General features: G+C 38.0%; 1 non-coding gene across 1 annotated transcript; it reads right to left on the reverse strand.

The window, feature by feature from the left end:
* Nucleotides 1–14,836: 14,836 nt before the first annotated feature.
* LOC148570696 (small nucleolar RNA R71) lies at nucleotides 14,837–14,944 on the reverse strand. The gene has a single exon (XR_015908118.1). It is a non-coding gene; the product is annotated as a small nucleolar RNA R71 (small nucleolar RNA).
* Nucleotides 14,945–18,509: the final 3,565 nt, after the last annotated feature.

The following is an 18,509-nucleotide window of genomic DNA, read 5'->3' on the forward strand; positions in this document are numbered from 1 at the left end:
GCGGAGTTTCTGAGGATAAGGCATCTTGGCTTTGTATTCTTCAACCTTAGTTGCTGCAGGTTTATTTCCTACAGAAGTGGTTGGAGAAGCCTGCTTAAGGGGGTGGTTATCAGCACTTGCAGGTGTCTGATCCCTTAGTGGCGTTTGAACGCCAGAATTGGGGGTTGCATGGGTGTTTAACGCCAGATTGCCACCCTTTTCTGGCATTTGGATGCCAGAATTGGCTGTCCCTTGGGTGTTTAACGCCACTTTTCCACCCTTTTATGGCGTTTGAATGCCAAAATCATTCCTCTCTGGGCTCTTACTGTCCTCAGAGGGATTTTGGATAGTGGTTTGGTTATCCTTTGTCAGTTGTTCCTTTCTTGGCTTCCTGTTACCTTGGATTGATACGTTCAGTGTTTTTCCACTCCTTAATTTAATAGCTTGGCATTCTTCTGTTATTTGTTTAGATAGCTGCTGTCTTGTCTGATCCAATTGTTCTTCCATATTTTGGTTAGCATTTTTAGTGTCTTGGAGCATCTCTTTGAATTCTGCGAATTATTTTGTTATAGTAAGCAATTGCTGATTGAGTTCAGCAACTTGTTCTTGAGGACTAAGTTCAGTGGATACTGCCTTAGCCTCTTCTTTCAAGGAGGACTCACTACTCAAGTACAGATGCTGATTTCTAGCAACTGTATCAATGAGCTCTTAAGCCTCTTCAATTGTCTTTCTCATATGTATAGATCCACCAGCTGAGTGATCTAGAGATATCTGGGCCTTTTCTGTAAGTATGTAGTAAAAGATGTCTAACTGTACCCACTCTGAAAACATTTCAGAGGGGCATTTTCTTAGCATCCCTCTGTACCTCTCCCAGGCATTATAAAGAGATTCATGATCCTCTTGTTTAAAGCCTTGGATGTCCAACCTTAGCTGTGTCATCCTTTTTGGAGGGTAATATTGATTCAGGAATTTGTCTGATAATTGTTTCTATGTTCTTATGCTTGCTGTGGATTAGTTATTTAACCACCTCTTAGCTTGATCTTTTATAGCAAATGGAAACAGTAATAATCTGTAGACATCTTGATCCACTTCTTTATCACGTGTTGTGTCAGCAATTTGTAAAAACTGTGCCAGAAACTCAGTAGGTTCTTCCTGTGGAAGACTGGAATACTGGCAATTTTACTGCACCATGATAATGAGTTGAGGATTTAGCTCAAAACTGCTTGCTCTGATGGGAGGTATACAGATACTACTCCCATATACAGCAGTAATGGGGTTAGCATATGACTGCAAAGTCCTTTTAGACCGTTCATTTCCACTTAGGTCCATGATGGAGAAAGGGAGATGATGTGGATTGTAAAATAAATTATTTTTGAATACTGAAATTAGAAGAAAATAAAATAAATAAAAAGTCGAATATACGTTCAAAAATTAAAAGATAATTAAAAACCAAAATAATTAATTAATTAAAAAGAATTGAAAAAGATATGACTTTAAAATTTTAAAGATTGAAACTTTCTTAACAAGGAAACACCAAACTTAAAATTTTTCAATCAAAATAATAAAATAGAACAAGTAATTCAAAAATGATAAAAAAAAGAAAAAGATTTAAAAAGATTTGAGATTAGAAAAGATAAGATAAGTTAGGTAAGAGAAGATAAGGAATTTAAATTAAAAAGTTTTGAAATTTAAATTTTAAAATTGAAAATTAAATTTTGAATTTTAAATTTTAAAATTTGAAATTTGAAATTTGAAATTTGAAATTGAAATAAGATAAGATAAGATTTTGAAAAAGATATGATGATTTTTTTTTTTTTTGAAAGAGATTTGAATTTTGAAATTTTTAAAACTAAGATAAGATAAAATAGAAATTTTAAAATAAAAATCTGAAATTCTTATGTAAATTTCGAAAATTAACTTAAAATAAAGAAAAAAGATATTTTTTTGAATTTAATGAGGAAAGAGAAAAACAATAAAATGACACCAAACTTAGAATTTTTAGATCAAAACAAAGAAAACAAACAAGAAAGCTTTGAATGTCAAGATGAAAACCAAGAACACTTTTTGAAAATTTTTAAGGAATTAAGGACACAAAGGACACCAAACTTAAAAATTTTTATACTTTGGACACTAATAATTCAAAAATGCACAAGAAAAACAAGGAAAAACACAAAACAAGAAAAACTAGAGATCAAACAAGGAAAATAAACAAGAACAGCTTGAAGATCAATGAAGAACACAATGCATATATTTTCGAAAATTAAAGAGAAATTAAAACATGCAATTGACACCAAACTTAAAGCATGAAAAAGAACACAAACAGAAAAACTCAATTATTAGTTTATAAAAATTTTTGAAAAAAATATTTAGAAAAAGAAAATAAGGATTATAAATATTTAACCAAAAACAATAATAGAAGACGCAATTTTAGTGACTCTAAACTAAAAAGATAAAATTTTCCTAATCTAAGAAACAAAATAAACCGTCAGTTGTCCAAACTCGAACATTCCCCGGCAATGGCGCCAAAAACTTGGTGCACGAAATTGTGATTACACTTTTCACAACTCCGCACAACTAACCAGCAAGTGCACTGGGTCGTCCAAGTAATACCTTATGTGAGCAAGGGTCGATCCCACAAAGATTATCGGCTTGAAGCAAGCTATGGTTATTTTGTAAATCTCAGTCAGGAGATTAATGATAATAGTGGTTATATTTATGAAAATAAATAACATGAAATAAACAGTACTTATGATTCAGTAATGAGAAGCAGGTTGAGGTTTCGGAGATGCTCTGTCATCTGAATCTCTGCTTTCCTACTGTCTTCTTCTCCAAACACGCATGGCTTCCTTTCATGGCAGGCTGTATGATCCTCTCGAATGAAAACAAATCCATATGCGCTGTCACCGCACGGCTAATCATCTGTCGATTCCCACTAGCATCGGAATAGGACCCTTGTCCTTTTGCACACTGTCACTGCGCCCAACATTCGCAGGTTTGAAGCTCGTCACAATCATCCCTTCCCGGATCCTACTCGGAATACCACAGACAAGGTTTAGACTTTTTGGATCCCAGGAATGCTGCCAATTGGTTCTAGCCTATACCACGAAGGTTCTGATCTCATGGATCAGAGACCCAAGAGATATACACTCAAGCTGTCACCCAATGACTACGTTGAGCTCAGATAGAATGGGAGTGGTTGTTAGGCACGCGTTCATAGCATTGAGAATAATGATGAGTGTCACGGATCATCATCTTCTCCAGATTGAAGTACGAATGAGTATCTTAGAATAGAATTAAGCGTGATTGAATAGAAAACAGTAGTAATTGCATTAATCCATTGAAAAACAGCAGAGCTCTTCACCCCCACCCATGGGTATAGAGACTCATGCCGTCAGAAATACAATATGAAGTGTAAAAATGTCATAAGGTACCAAATAAATCTCTAAAAGTAGTTTTTATACTAGACTAGTAACTTAGGTTTACAGAAAATGAGTAACTGAGTGCAGATGGTGCAGAAATCCACTTCCGGGGCCCACTTGGTGTGTGCTTGGGCTGAGCATTGAATCTTTTTTGTGCTTAGGCTGTTCCTGGAGTTAAACGCCAGCTTTGGTGCCAGTTTGAGCGTTTAACTCCAATTCTGGTGCCAATTTGGGCGTTTTACGCCAGAAATTTCAGGCTGACTTTGAATGCCGGTTTGGGCCATCAAATCTCGAGCAAAGTATGAACTATTATATATTGCTGAAAGCCCAGGATGTCTACTTTCAAACGCATTTGAGAGCGCGCCAATTGGGCTTTTGTAGCTCCAGAAAATCTACTTCGAGTGCAGGGAGGTCAGAATCCAACAGCATCTGCAGTCCTTTTTCAGCCTCTGAATCAGATTTTTGCTCAGGTCCCTCAATTTCAGCCAGAAAATACCTGAAATCACAAAAAAACACACAAACTCATAGTAAATTCCAGAAATGTGATTTTTGAATAAAAACTAATAAAAATATAATAAAAAGTGACTAAAACATACTAAAAACTATGTAAAAATAATGCCAAAAGGGGTATAAATTATCCGCTCATCAAGACCCTGCTGCCGTCGCCGGAAACGTATGCCGGTAAGGGTTTCGAACTTGGTTTTCATTTCTTGTGAGATTATGGGAGTTTTATTGTTGCGGCATGTTGGTTTCAGTCACCGTCGCCGGAGTCGGGTCACCGCAGCCACTGGAGATGGCTGCCAGGGCTACCGCCAAACTGGTTCAGAGGCCATTGCTGTTTCGTTTTCATATTACATTGAGTATTTTACGTTTCGAAAACCTCCGCGTTAATGTCTTGTTATGTATATTAAGGTCCTTGCAGTATTAATATGTTAGGAATTAGTAACCAAGCTTACATGTACCGAGTGAGGCTGTTTCTGCTATTTGGAAAGCAAGCGGGGGCTTCGGTTGTCGCGGATTTGGCGCTGAGCGAAAAGAGTTCAGTTGACACGCTTGGATTATGGTTTTGCGACTTTGAGGTAGGGGCTTTTTCTGAAAACTATATTTTATATATTGGAATTATTACATATGGATACTGATGTGAGACAATGCATATTGGTGATTGTATCAGTCTTATGTACTGTTTGGTTGTCTTGAATGGTTATGAACGTTAGTTTAACTGGATTGTTGTGTGGGTTTGTGAAACGGAATGCTTTTGAGGTTGATTCTTTTAAAGCTTTGAGATCGAGTTTAATCCGTTGGGAATTAATTTGAGTTGAGTTGATTTTCCTTGATAATGTGAAAAAATAGAATGTACTTTTGGATTTAGCCTGGTTTGTTTTAAATGATTTAGTTTTGATAAATGATTATTGCTGAACTGTTTCTTTAAAGCTTTAGAAATGAGTTTAATCAGCTGATAATAATTTGATTTTGAAACGGTTTCTTTGAAATATGAAAATGAGGTGACTGTTGGATTTAGCTTGCCTTTGAACTGATTTTGGATTTTGGGCTGTTGAAAAAGATTGTGGAACGGTTTAGTTGGGACCCAAACCGGGTGGCAAAGTCCAAGTTTTAGGAGAGGTGCTGCCGAAATTTCTATAAAAATCGTAGACCTTGTTTGAAAAGTTATTTAAAAAGGTTTGGATTTGAGAAATTGTACTATTTGATTTATTAAGAGAATATTTATGTTTTCGAGCATAATTCATTTAAGTGAACTTTATGCCTTGAATTTGACTTAATTAGAAATGAACTATTTTACCATTTGAATCACTGAAGGAAAGAATGATGCTCTAATATTGAATTTAATATAAAAGGGGATTTTAGTGATTTTAAAGGAAACTAGACTGTCAATTGAATAATTAAGTTTGAGGCATTTTGGAAGAGGTTAGAAAAATGGGTTTCAAGAAGAAATCTGAAAGTGGTTTGATTCAAATGAACCGGTCCCATTTCAAGTGAATTGATTTTTGGACCGGGTTGGAACTTGTGATTTTGCATGATTCGGTTTCATAATAAATTCAGTTTTATTTACTTGAACCGAGAATCTATGAGTTTAAGAGTTTCAATGAATTTTAAGGAATTGATATAGATTGTCCTTCCCTAAAGACTTGAGACTCTGCCGAGGAACATTTTGTTATAAAATCCCGTTGTTGAATGGGTGATTTTGAATATTTCAAAATGAATCTTTAACTTTCCATGGTTTTGGAAGTTTTGGAAAGAGGATGCCGAGAGTGGCTTTGTTTTAAAAAGAGAACTTACTTTGAGTAAAAGTGGCTTATGAGCCTGAGATGATTTGAGAAATGAGATCTTTAAAGCCAAGGCCGAAAAGAGCTGAAATTTGATTTCAAAATGAAATGAATTGAGAAAAAGTGATTTATGGCTCAAAATGCCGATTTTATGAATTTGATGATGTTGAATGGTGGAAGTGCTATTTTGTTATGAGACGGAATGGCCGTGTATGATAATGAATCATGGATGATTGCGAAATATGTTATGAGCCAGATGGCTGACTATGAATTATGAATTTAAGCCAGATGGATGAGATGAATATTGATTCATGGCTGAGAATGAATGCATATATGCTGAAATATTGATAATTGTGATTTTTTCACTTCCACTATCTGAGATACGAGTTTTCCTGGGTAGTAGCAGTGGCTAGCCACCACGTGCTCCAGGTTGAGACTTGATACTCTGCTGACCCTATGTCGTAAGTGTGGCCGGGCACTGTGAAAGTCCCGGATGAGCTCGCCCCCGTGAATATACACCAGTGAGGGTGTTGGATATGGATTATGATTATGATCATGATGATGATCGAGAAATAACTCGAGTTGGGAATGCACGACAGAGGGACAGTCCAATGGTTAGCTACCAGGACTTGTCGGGCTGGCTTTATAACCGACAGATGATATCATCAGTCACTAGGACAGGCATGCATCATATGCATCTATGTGACATTGTTTAGGTGTGCATATTGTACTTGGTTTGCCTTTGTGATTATTTGTGATTATCTGCTAATTGCTCTACTTGCAGTAACTGTTTGTTTGTGCTTGAACTTTTCTACTTGTGTTTGTGACTAGGATTCTGTTGGACCGTGGTGATTGGTTGTTGGTTGGACTGTTTGGGCCTGGGGGCGTGGTTGATCATGATTTGGGCCAAAGGCCATGTTGGTTTCGGTTTTGTGTTTCTAGTTTGGAAAAGTATGAAAGGCTAATTGGTTCAGCATAGATAAACCATTTTGAAAGGCTTTTGAGTTTTTAAGGATTGAATAGTTCCTCTTTCAGAAAGGATTTTTCAAACTTTACTTTTATTGTAAACTGTTGTTTTTGAAAAAAGGCATAAATCGGTTATTAATTACTGGTACGGTTTACCTTCACGTATCCTATTATAGTAATTCTACAACCCTACAGTGTGAACCCTTTCGAGGATGATGTTCTCACCCCCTACAAATTTCCCATTTTAGGTTTGGACGCAGAAGTCACGAAGAGCTTATTTAGTTATTGTTGAGATGTTCTGTATTACTTTAGTTATTATATATTGTTCCCTCGCTTTTATCTTTATACCTTATGTAAGAGGGATAGGAATTGTATTGGTTAATGCTTGTAAAGTTATTTAATATATATAAATATGTATGTACTCTTTGAGAGTTTTTGTAAGTTGTATTGTATGTATGGATGTACGTTACATAATAAAAGTACTTTGGAGCGATATTGCAATTTAAAATTTTAAAAGGCTCATATTTTAGTATTGAATGGTATAAAAGTCGTCGTAATGTCCGAACTATCAAAGTTGCGCAGCCGGAAGCGTGAGCTTTGGTAGTTAAAGTGTTACAATGTCTAAATTAATTACCGGTTCGGTTCTAATAATTATGATTTGAACGGTTAAAATCGATGTATTTATTTGATCTATTCTTGTTTACCTCTCATTTTCTTTTTTTTTTCTCCACAATATTTGTTACTCTCATTTTTATTCTTTTTTTTTTCTTATTCATTATATTCTTAATCTATATTATCATTAAAAAATATTTATTGTAACTCTATTTGTTAATTAAAGATTTTTAGTAATAAAATTATATTTAAATTATTCTTAATTTCAAGTTACTTTAAAATTAGGATCATTCATATCAATAAATGAAATGACATTTAATTTTATACTAATATCCTAAAATAAAAATTGTTACAGGCTTTGATTTATATAAATACATTAATAAAATAGATGTAACATTGGATGCCATTTCATTTATTGATGTGAATTATTCTATAAATTATGTATTCAAACAAGTGATGTATACAAAAAAATAAAAAAATAAAAAAAATGGAATGAGTATTATTTATAGTGATATTCGGCCTTGTATTTTTAGACCGAAAATGTTTGGTAACTAAAGAAAATTAGCTAAAAACAATCATAACTTACCTTATTTAGTATTTACTAGAGTAAGGACCTGTGCTATACACAGACATGAACAAAATAACCACATACAATTATCCTCTATGCAAAGCTAATTGATGAATATAAATGATCTAGCTTTAAACAAAAAAATTGCATTCCATGGCGTAACAATCACTGAATCACATAGTGCAAAAATTACATTCACCATTAAAATATAAAGAACATGGAATCATATATAAAACATTATTAAAAACCTTCGTGAAAATAACAAAGTATAATATTACTCTCTAAGCAGTCTTCTCTTAGATTTGATTCTGGATAGAGCAAATGTAACAACAAATAGTGTTCGCATTATTTGTTAGACCAACAATGGTTTATTAAAAAGATGATATATCATGTATAATACAGTAATAGAAAGAGGAAAACTTCAGGCGGGCAGAACCAGGGGCATTCACTTGCAGGAAAAGGATCCTAGGGTATGGAATCGTGAGGAATATCAACGATTGGAACATGATTCGTTCTTTATGTTCGTGGATAATCTACCGGAGGATATTTCAAGGAGAGAATTGTATCACTTGTTTTGCTGAACGGGAAGAATTAACGACATATACCTTTGCCGCAAATGGAAGAGTGGAATGGTTTATCTTTTTGCCTTTGTTCGGTACACAACAAAAGACGGGGCTATGAAGGATATTGCAGAGATGAACCATTGGAGACTACGGGGTAAGGTAATTAACGTGGGAGAAGCTAAGTTTAGAAGACTATCTCAGAAGAGGGTAGAACCGAGGCAGATGATCCTCTCAAGCCAGCATGATGGAGAGCCAGGGGATTCCCATCATGGGAAGGGGGGTGCTACTGACCGCGTTGTTGTGGAACAGCCGATGCAAGACCAGAAGGCACCTGTAATGGGGGGCTGAGATATGAAAAGGATTGAGGTCCCCATAGTTGACTCTAATATGGATTGGTTGGTGAGGAGTTTAGTGGGTAAAACTCTAAAACCGGTGAACCTGAGATCGGTGAAGGAGAGGGTGTGTAAACATATGCCTCAAATTGTGGAGATCAAGGAGATCAGCGCATCGAAAGTACTATTAACCTTTGATACAGTGGAGCATGCTGGCAAAGCTTTTACGTTCAAAATGGATACCTTGTTGCACTACTTCAATAGGATCGGGCGTTGGGAGAAATCGGAACGTTGTTTCACTCGTAGAGTGTGGTTGGAGTACTCTGGAATCCCTCTACATGCATGGTCGCCAGACACGTTTAACAGAATAGGAGGGCAGTGGGGAGATGTGCTCCAGTGTGATGCAACAACAGGTAAGGGTGCATCGTTTACAGCTGGAAGGATTCAAGTTGAGATGGAGGAGTTTGATGAAATTCGAGAATGGATACAAATTGCTGTTGGGAATAATGTCTTTGGGGTTTTTGTGAAGGAGGTGGGCGCCCAGGGGGGTGGTGAGGACAATGAGGAGGGAGAGCTCAAGGCCAGTGTTAAGAATATAATTTTAGAAGCCCCTGGCAAGGTCCAGGAAAAGGCAGCGGCGCAGTGGGATCCGGCGGCAACACTGATCGGCAGGGGTGCGACGGTGAATGCACAGAAGGAGGACAGAATGGTAATTAGAGAGGTGATTTTGAATGACGTGAACGTTGATTATTTGAATTTCAAACAGGATTTTCAGGTACCAGATTCAGTTAGTGGTACCAAGGACAATGGGGATGCGGTTGTTAAAAGATTTGAGGAGATTAATGAGGGAGAGTCAGAAAGAACGGTCACGCAGGATTGTGGAACTGGGAAAGGGGGGTTCCTATAGCGTGTGCTAGACCATATGGGGGTGTACCATGAGAGTCCAGTGGGCTGCCAGGTGGGGAGGTGTGTGGGGCGTATATTGGGCTTGCCTTCATCTGGCCCAATAACTATGCAGGGTGGGATTGGGCTGCGGGAAGAGTATAGGGAGCGTGGGGTGAGTGGGGAAGAGGTTGGGCTGGAGATTATTAGGATAGAGGCTGAGCTGGGCCTGAGTTGGCGTCGGGTTACAAGGGCTCTTGGACCGGCTCCCCTTAGCGACACAGGCGGGTCTGGGGATCCGACACTCAGCCAGGCATCTCGTGTGTTGAGTAAAGCGGCGCCCCTGCATGGTGGGCGAGACTGGCCAGGGTACCTTGAGGAGCGTGCTGCCGAGCTGGGAGGAATGCTTCCCAGTGATTGGCCTTCGGTGGCGGATGAGATCCACAAATTGGAGGAGGAGGTGGTGCGAGTCAAACCACACGCGGGGGAGGCTGTTCAGTGCGTCCAGGTGAGTGGGCCGCAGGGGGAGGAATGCCGGAGGGGCAAGAAGGGGGATGGAATAGGAAGCCCAGGAAGTGGATCCTCCAGGCATGATCAATGATAAGCAGCGTGCCACAGTGCGCCTGAAACAACAAACCGGGAAGGGGGACTTTAGAAGTGCAAGGCAACACAGAGGGCGGCATTCAGGCTGTGGCTGACGGTGTTGATCCCGGGTGGGTAGGAGCAGGGGAGGAAATGAAAACATGGGGTCAGGTAGAGGGGGATGAGTGCAAGGAGACACGGGAAGAGCAGGTGCAAGAAAATCAGGCAACTTGGGCACTGGCAGTGGAATCGGGTGCGATTGATGACATGTCACCATGTCATGTTTTTCTATGCTTTTTCATATAAGAAATTTATGATTAGTGCTTAAATATTGCACTCTTTGGTGCTTAAATGGTATATTTCTTTGATCTTTTGATTTGATAAACTTTGTAGGAAATAAGAAGAAAAAGACGCAAAAAGAGCACAAAATAAGCTAAAAAGAAGAAAAGAGGAATTTTGGGCACACTTTGAAGTTGGAGCACACTTTGAAGGCTTAGGCCACGCTTCTAAAAGCGTGGCCCATGACCAAATAAAGGAAGAGAAGCGTGGCTGATGAGCGGATAATTTATACGCTTTTTGACATTGTTTTTAGTATGTTTTTAGTAGGATCTAGTTACTTTTAGGGATGTTTTCATAAGTTTTTATGTTAAATTCACATTTCTGGACTTTACTATGAGTTTGTGTGTTTTTCTATGATTTCAGGTATTTTCTGGCTGAAATTGAGGGACTTGAGCAGAAATCAGATTCAGAGGTTGAAAAAGGACTGCTGATGCTGTTGGATTCTGACCTCCCTGCACTCAAAGTAGATTTTCTGGAGCTACAAAACTCGAAATGGCGCGCTTCCAATTGAGTTGGAAAGTAGCCATCCAGGGCTTTCCAGCAATATATAATAGTTCATACTTTGGCCAAGAATTGATGACGTAAACTGGCGTTCAACGCCAGCCTTCTGCCCAAATCTGGCGTCCAGCGCCAGAAAAGGATCCAAAACCAGAGTTGAACGCCCAAACTGGCACAAATACTGGCGTTCAACTCCACAAATGGCCTCTGCACGTGCAACACTTAGGCTCAGCCCAAACACACACCAAGTGGGCCCCGGAAGTGGATTTATACATCAAATACTTACTCATGTAAACCCTAGTAGCTAGTTTATTATAAATAGGACCTCTTACTATTGTATTAGGCATCTTTGGATCTTTGGATTACCTTATGATCCTTTGATCACGTTTTAGGGGGCTGGCTATCTCGGCCATGCCTGGACCTTCACTTATGTATTTTTAACGGTAGAGTTTCTACACTCCATAGATTAAGGTGTGGAGCTCTGCTGTTCCTCAAAGATTAATGCAAGTACTACTGTTTTCTATTCAATTCATCTTATTTCGCTTCTAAGATATCCATTCGCACCCAAGAACGTGATGAAGGTGATGATTATGTGTGACGCTCATCACCATCTCCCCTATGAACACGTGCCTGACAAACACTTCCGTTCTACATGAAATAAGCTAGAATGAATATCTCTTAGATCTCTTAACCGGAATCTTCGTGGCGTAAGCTAGAATGATGGCGGCATTCAAGAGAATCCGGAAGGTCTAAACCTTGTCTGTGGTATTCTGAGTAGGATTCAATGATTGAATGACTGTGACGAGCTTCAAACTCGCGAGTGCTGGGCGTTAGTGACAGACGCAAAAGGAGGGTGAATCCTATTCCAGCATGATCGAGAACCGACAGATGAATAGCCGTGCCGTGACAGGGTGCGTGAGCATATTATTCACTGAGAGGAGGGGATGTAGCCACTGACAACGGTGATGCCCTTGCATAAAGCCAGCCATGGAAAGGAGTAAGACTGATTGGATGAAGATAGCAGGAAAGCAGAGGTTCAGAGGAACGAAAAGCATCTCCATTCGCTTATCTGAAATTCCTACCAATGAATTACATAAGTATCTCTATCCCTATTTTATTATATAATATTCGAAAACACCATTATCACTTTATATCTGCCTGACTGAGATTTACAAGGTGACCATAGCTTGCTTCATACCAACAATCTCCGTGGGATTCGACCCTTACTCACGTAAGGTATTACTTGGACGACCCAGTGCACTTGCTGGTTAGTTGTATCGAAGTTGTGACAATTATGAATTAAGATCAGAGCACCAAGCTTTGGAGCCATTATCAGGATTTGTTTGAGCCTGGAGATCACAATTTCGTGCACCAAGTTTTTGGCGCCGTTGCCGGGGATTGTTCGAGTATGGACAACTGACGGTTCATCTTGTTGCTCAGATTAGGTAATTTTCTTTTTGTTTTGTTTTCAAAAATCTTTCAAAAATTCCTCACTTGTTTTCGAAAAAAAAAAATTTACTAAAAATAATGTTTTCAAAAATAAATTATTCTATGGCTTCAAAATTTTTAAGAATGAATTCTAGTGTTTCATGAAGCATGTTGAAGCCTATCTGGCTGTAAAGCCATACCCAAACTGCTTTGGGATTGGCTAATCACTTCAGTGGAGTCATGCCCAATCCTTCTGGATAGGGTATGTCAGGCTTGTCATGTCTGAATTACACTCATATTTTTATTAAAGCTTGGCTGGCTATTAAGCCATGCCTGACCCTTTGATTGGAGCTTTAAGACTAACATGACAAGATTCCTGGAATTCATATTGAAGATTTTGAAATCCTTATTCTTACTTTTCACAATAATTTTCGAAAAAATTAAAAGAAAATACCAAAAAAAAATTAGAAAATCATAAAAATCAAAAATATTTTTGTGTTTCTTGTTTGAGTCTTGAGTCATATCATAAGTTTGGTGTCACTTGCATATGCATCTTGCATTTTTTCGAAAATATCATGCATTCATAGTGTTCTTCATGATCTTCAAGTTGTTCTTGGTAAGTCTTCTTGTTTGATCTTGATGATTTTTTGTTTTGTGTCTTTTCATGTTTATCATATGCATTCTTGAATCCTTAGTGCGTAAGCATTAAAGAATTCTAAGTTTGGTGTCTTGCATGTTTTCTTTGCATTAAAAATTTTTCAAAAATATGTTCTTGATGTTCATCATGATCTTCATAGTGTTCTTGGTGTTCATCTTGACATTCATAGCATTCTTGCATGCATTCATTGTTTTGATCTAAAAATTTCATGCATTGCATAATTTTCATGTTTTCAAAAAAAAAAATTCAAAAAAAATCAAAAAAATATCTTTCCCTTTTTCTCTCATCAAATTCGAAAATTTGAGTTGACTTTTTCAAAAATTTTTTAAATCAAGTTGTTTCTTATGAGTCAAATCAAATTTTCAATTTGAAAATCTTATCTTTTTCAAAATCTTTTTCAAAAATCAAATCTTTTTCAAAATTCTTAGTCATTTTCGAAAATTCCAAAAATATTTTTCAAAAATCTTTTTCTTATTTTTATACCAAATTTTCAAAAATAACATAATCAATTAATGTTTTGATTCAAAAATTTGAAGTTTGTTACTTGCTTGTTAAAGAAAGATTCAAACTTTAAGTTCTAGAATCATATCTTGTGATTTCTTGTGAATCAAGTCATTAATTGTGATTTTAAAAATTCAAATCTTTTTCAAAAACTAATTTCTATCATATCTTTTCAAAAATATCTTCTTATCTTATCTTCTTCAAAAATATCTTTTCAAAATATCTGCTCTAACCTCCTAACTTCTTATCTTTTCAAAATTTGTTTCAACTAACTAACTAACTCTTTGTTTGTTTCTCAACTTTTTCAAAACCACCTAACTAACTCTCTCTCTCTAATTTTCAAAAATATCTTCCCCTTTTTTTCAAAATTTCTTTTTAATTAACTAATTATTTTTATTTTTTATTCTTGATTTCAAAAATTTTCGAAAATTACTAACATTTTTCAAAAAAACTATTTTTCAAAAATCACTAACTCTTTTTCAAAATAATTTTCGAAAATTATCTCTCCCCCATCTCATTCTATTTATTCATTCATATCCTAACATCTCATCTCACCTCTCTTCCATCCTCACAGTTGTGTTTCTTCCATTATATTACATTCTTTTCTTCCACTCACATAAGGGAACCTCTATACTGTGGTAAAGAGAATCTCTATTATTACTATTATTTTTCTGTGCCTTCTTCTTTGTCATATGAGCAGGAGCAAGGATAAGAACATTCTTGTGAAAGCAGATCCAGAACCTGAAAGGACTCTGAAGAAAAAAATTAAGAGAAGCTAAAATACAACAATCCAGAGATAACCTTACAGAAATTTTCGAACAGGCAGAGGAGATGGCAGCCGAAAATAATAATAATGTAAGGAAGATGCTTGGTGACTTTACTGCACCTAATTCCAATTTACATGGAAGAAGCATCTCCATTCCTGCCATTGGAGCAAACAACTTTGAGCTGAAACCTCAATTAGTTTCTCTGATGCAGTAGAACTGCAAGTTTCATGGACTTCCATCTGAAGATCCTTTTCAGTTCTTAACTGAATTCTTGCAGATATGTGATACTGTTAAGACTAATGGAGTAGATCCTGAAGTCTACAGGCTCATGCTTTTCCCCTTTGCTGTAAGAGACAGAGCTAAATTATGGTTGGATTCTCAACCCAAAGACAGCCTGAACTCTTGGGATAAGCTGGTCACGGCTTTCTTAGCCAAGTAATTTCCTCCTCAAAAGCTGAGCAAGCTTAGAGCTGATGTTCAAACCTTCAGACAGAAAGAAGGTGAATCCCTCTATGAAGCTTGGGAAAGATACAAACAGTTGACCAAAAAGTGTCCTTCTGACATGCTTTCAGAATGGACCATCCTGGATATATTCTATGATGGTTTATCTGAGCTATCAAAGATGTCACTGGACACTTCTGCAGGTGGATCCATTCACCTAAAGAAAACGCCTGCAGAAGCTCAAGAACTCATTGACATGGTTGCTAATAACCAGTTCATGTACACTTTTGAAAGGAATCCTGTGAGTAATGGGACGCCTATGAAGAAGGGAGTTCTTGAAGTTGATACTCTGAATGCCATATTGGCTCAGAATAAAATATTGACTCAGCAAGTCAATATGATCTCTCAGAGTCTGCATGGAATGCAAGCTGCATCCAACAGTACTCAAGAGGCATCTTCTGAAGAAGAAGCCTATGATCCTGAGAACCCTGCAATAGCAGAGGTAAATTACTTAGGTGAACCTTATGGAAACACCTATAACTCAACATGGAGAAATCATCCAAATTTCTCATGGAAGGATCAAAAGCCCCAACAAGGCTTTAATAATGGTGGAAGAAACAGGTTTAGCAATAGCAAGCCTTTTCCATCATCAACTCAGCAACAGACAGAGAACTCTGAACAAAATGCTTCTAATTTAGCAAATCTAGTCTCTGATCTATCTAAGGCCACTGTAAGTTTTATGAATGAAACAAGGTCTTCCATTAGAAATCTGGAAGCACAAGTGGGCCAGCTGAGTAAAAGGATCACTGAAATCCCTCCTAGTACTCTCCCAAGCAATACAGAAGTGAACCCAAAAGGAGAGTGCAAGGCCATTGACATAAGCGCCATGGCCGAACCTGTGAGGAGAGGAGAGGACGTGAATCCCAAGGAGGAAGACCTCCTGGGACGTCCAGTGATCAATAAGGAGCTTCCCTCTGGGGAATCAAAGGACTCTGAGGCTCATCTAGAGACCATAGAGATTCCATTGAACCTCCTTATGCCCTTCATGAGCTCTGATGAGTATTCCTCTTCTGAAGAGAATGAGGATGTTACTGAAGAGCAAGCTGCCAAGTTTCTTGGTGCAATCATGAAGCTAAATGCCAAATTATTTGGCATTGATACTTGGGAAGTTGAACCTCCCTTGTTTATCAATGAACTAAGTGATCTGGATCAACTGACATTGCCTCAGAAGAGACAGGTTCCTGGAAAGTTCATAATACCCTGCACCATAGGCACCATGATCTTTAAGGCTCTGTGTGACCTTGGTTCAGGGATAAACCTCATGCCCCTCTCTGTAATAGAGAAACTGGGAATCTATGGGATGCAAGCTGCTAAAATCTCACTAGAGATGGCAGACAGCTCAAGAAAACAGGCTTATGGACAAGTAAAAGATGTATTAGTAAAGGTTGAGGGCCTTTACATACCTACTGATTTCATAGTCCTGGATACTGGAAAGGAAGAGGATGAATCCATCATCCTAGGAAGACCTTTCCTGGACACAGCAAGAGCTGTGATTGATGTTGACAGAGGTGAAATATTCCTTCAATGGAATGAGAACTCCCTTGTATTCAAAACTCAAGGATCTCCCTCTGCAACCATGGAGAGGAAGCAGCAAAAGCTTCTCTCCAAGCAGAGTCAACCAGAGCCCCCACAGTCAAACTCTAAGTTTGGTGTTGGGAGGCCACAACCAAACTCTAAGTTTGGTGTTGAACTCCCATATCCAAACTCTAAGTTTGGTGTTGGAGAGTCTCAACAAAGCTCTGCACATCTGTGAGGTTCCATGAGAGCCCACTGTCAAGCTATTGACATTAAAGAAGCGCTTGTTGGGAGGCAACCCAATGTTTATCTAATTCTTATTTTTATTGTTTTTCATGTTTTCTTAGGTTCATGATCATGTGGAGTCACAAAATAAATAGAAAAATTGAAAACGGAATCAAAAACAGCAGAAAAAAATCACACCCTGGAGGAGCATCTGTCTGGCGTTCAAACGCCAGAATAGAGCATAGTTCTGGCGCTGAACGCCCAGAATGGGAGCATCCTGGCGTTGAACGCCCAGAACAAGCATAGTTCTGGCGTTCAACGCCAGAAATGGCAGCAAAGGGGCGTTGAACGCCCAAAATGGGCACCAACCTGGCGCTGAACGCCCAGAGTTGTGTGCAAGGGCATTTTACATGCCTAAATTGGTGCAGGGATGTAAATGCCTTGACACCTCAGGATCTGTGGACCCCACAGGATCATCTCAGGATCTGTGGACCCCACAGGATCCCCACCTACCTCATCATCTCTCTTTCCATTCATGATCATCCCTTCTGTTTTCCATTTACCACTCACAACCATACACCCACTACCTTCAAAATTCATCAACATCTCTCTCCCACCCAATCCCACCCATATGGCCGAATACACACTCCCATCCATCTCCTCCATATCTTCTTCTTATTCTTCTATTCTTTCTTCTTTTGCTCGAGGGCGAGCAACATTCTAAGTTTGGTGTGGTAAAAAGCATAGCTTTTTTGTTTTTTTTCCATAACCATTGATGGCACCTAAGGCCAGAGAAGCCTCTAGAAAGAGGAAAGGGAAGACAAAAGCTTCCATCAAGGGTCTATAGCTCAGTGGTAGAACATTTGACTGCAAATCAAGAGATCCCTGAGATACCTCAGGGGATACATTTTCTTCCACACAATTATTGGAAGCAACTAAGGGTGGAACATCAAGAGCACTCCATCATCCTTCATGAAATCAGAGAATATCTAAAAGCAATGAAGGAGGAGCAACAAAGACAAGGAAGAGACATAGAAGAGCTCAAGGACATCATTGGTTCCTCAAGAAGGAAACGCCACCATCACTAAGGTGGAGTCATTCCTTGTTCTTGTTTTCTCTGTTTTTCGTTTTCTATATTATGTGCTTATCAATGTTTGTGTCTTTATTACATGATCATTAGTAGATAGTAACTTTGTCTTAAAGATATGAATGTCCTATGAATCCATCACCTCTCTTAAAAGAAAAATGTTTTAATTCAAAAGAACAAGAAGTACATGAGTTTCGAATTTATCCTTGAACTTAGCTTAATTATATTGATGTGGTGACAATGCTTCTTGTTTTCTGAATGTATGCTTGAACAGTGCATATGTCTTTTGAAGTTGTTGTTTAAGAATGTTAAATATGTTGGCTCTTGAAAGAATGATGACTAGGAGACATGTTATTTGATAATCTGAAAAATCATAAAAATGATTCTTGAAGCAAGAAAAAGCAGCAAAGAACAAAGCTTGCAGAAAAAAAAAAGGGGGGCGAAAAAATAGAAAAAAAAATAGAAAGAAAAAGAAAAAGCAAGCAGAAAAATCCAATAACCCTTAAAACCAAAAGGCAAGGGCAAATAAAAAGGATCCCAAGGCTTTGAGCATTAGTGGATAGGAGGGCCTAAAGGAATAAAATCCTGGTCTAAGCGGCTAAACCAAGCTGTCCCTAACCATGTGCTTGTGGCGTGTAGGTGTCAAGTGAAAACTTGAGACTGAGCGGTTAAAGTCAAGGTCCAAAGCAAAAACAAAGAGTGTGCTTAAGAACCCTGGACACCTCTAATTGGGGACTTTAGCAAAGCTGAGTCACAATCTGAAAAGGTTCACCCAATTATGTGTCTGTGGCATTTATGTATCCGG

This window comes from Arachis ipaensis, chromosome B3 (assembly GCF_059453495.1).
Source record: "Arachis ipaensis isolate K30076 ecotype BB chromosome B3, ASM5945349v1, whole genome shotgun sequence".
NCBI classification, from domain to species: Eukaryota; Viridiplantae; Streptophyta; class Magnoliopsida; order Fabales; family Fabaceae; genus Arachis; species Arachis ipaensis.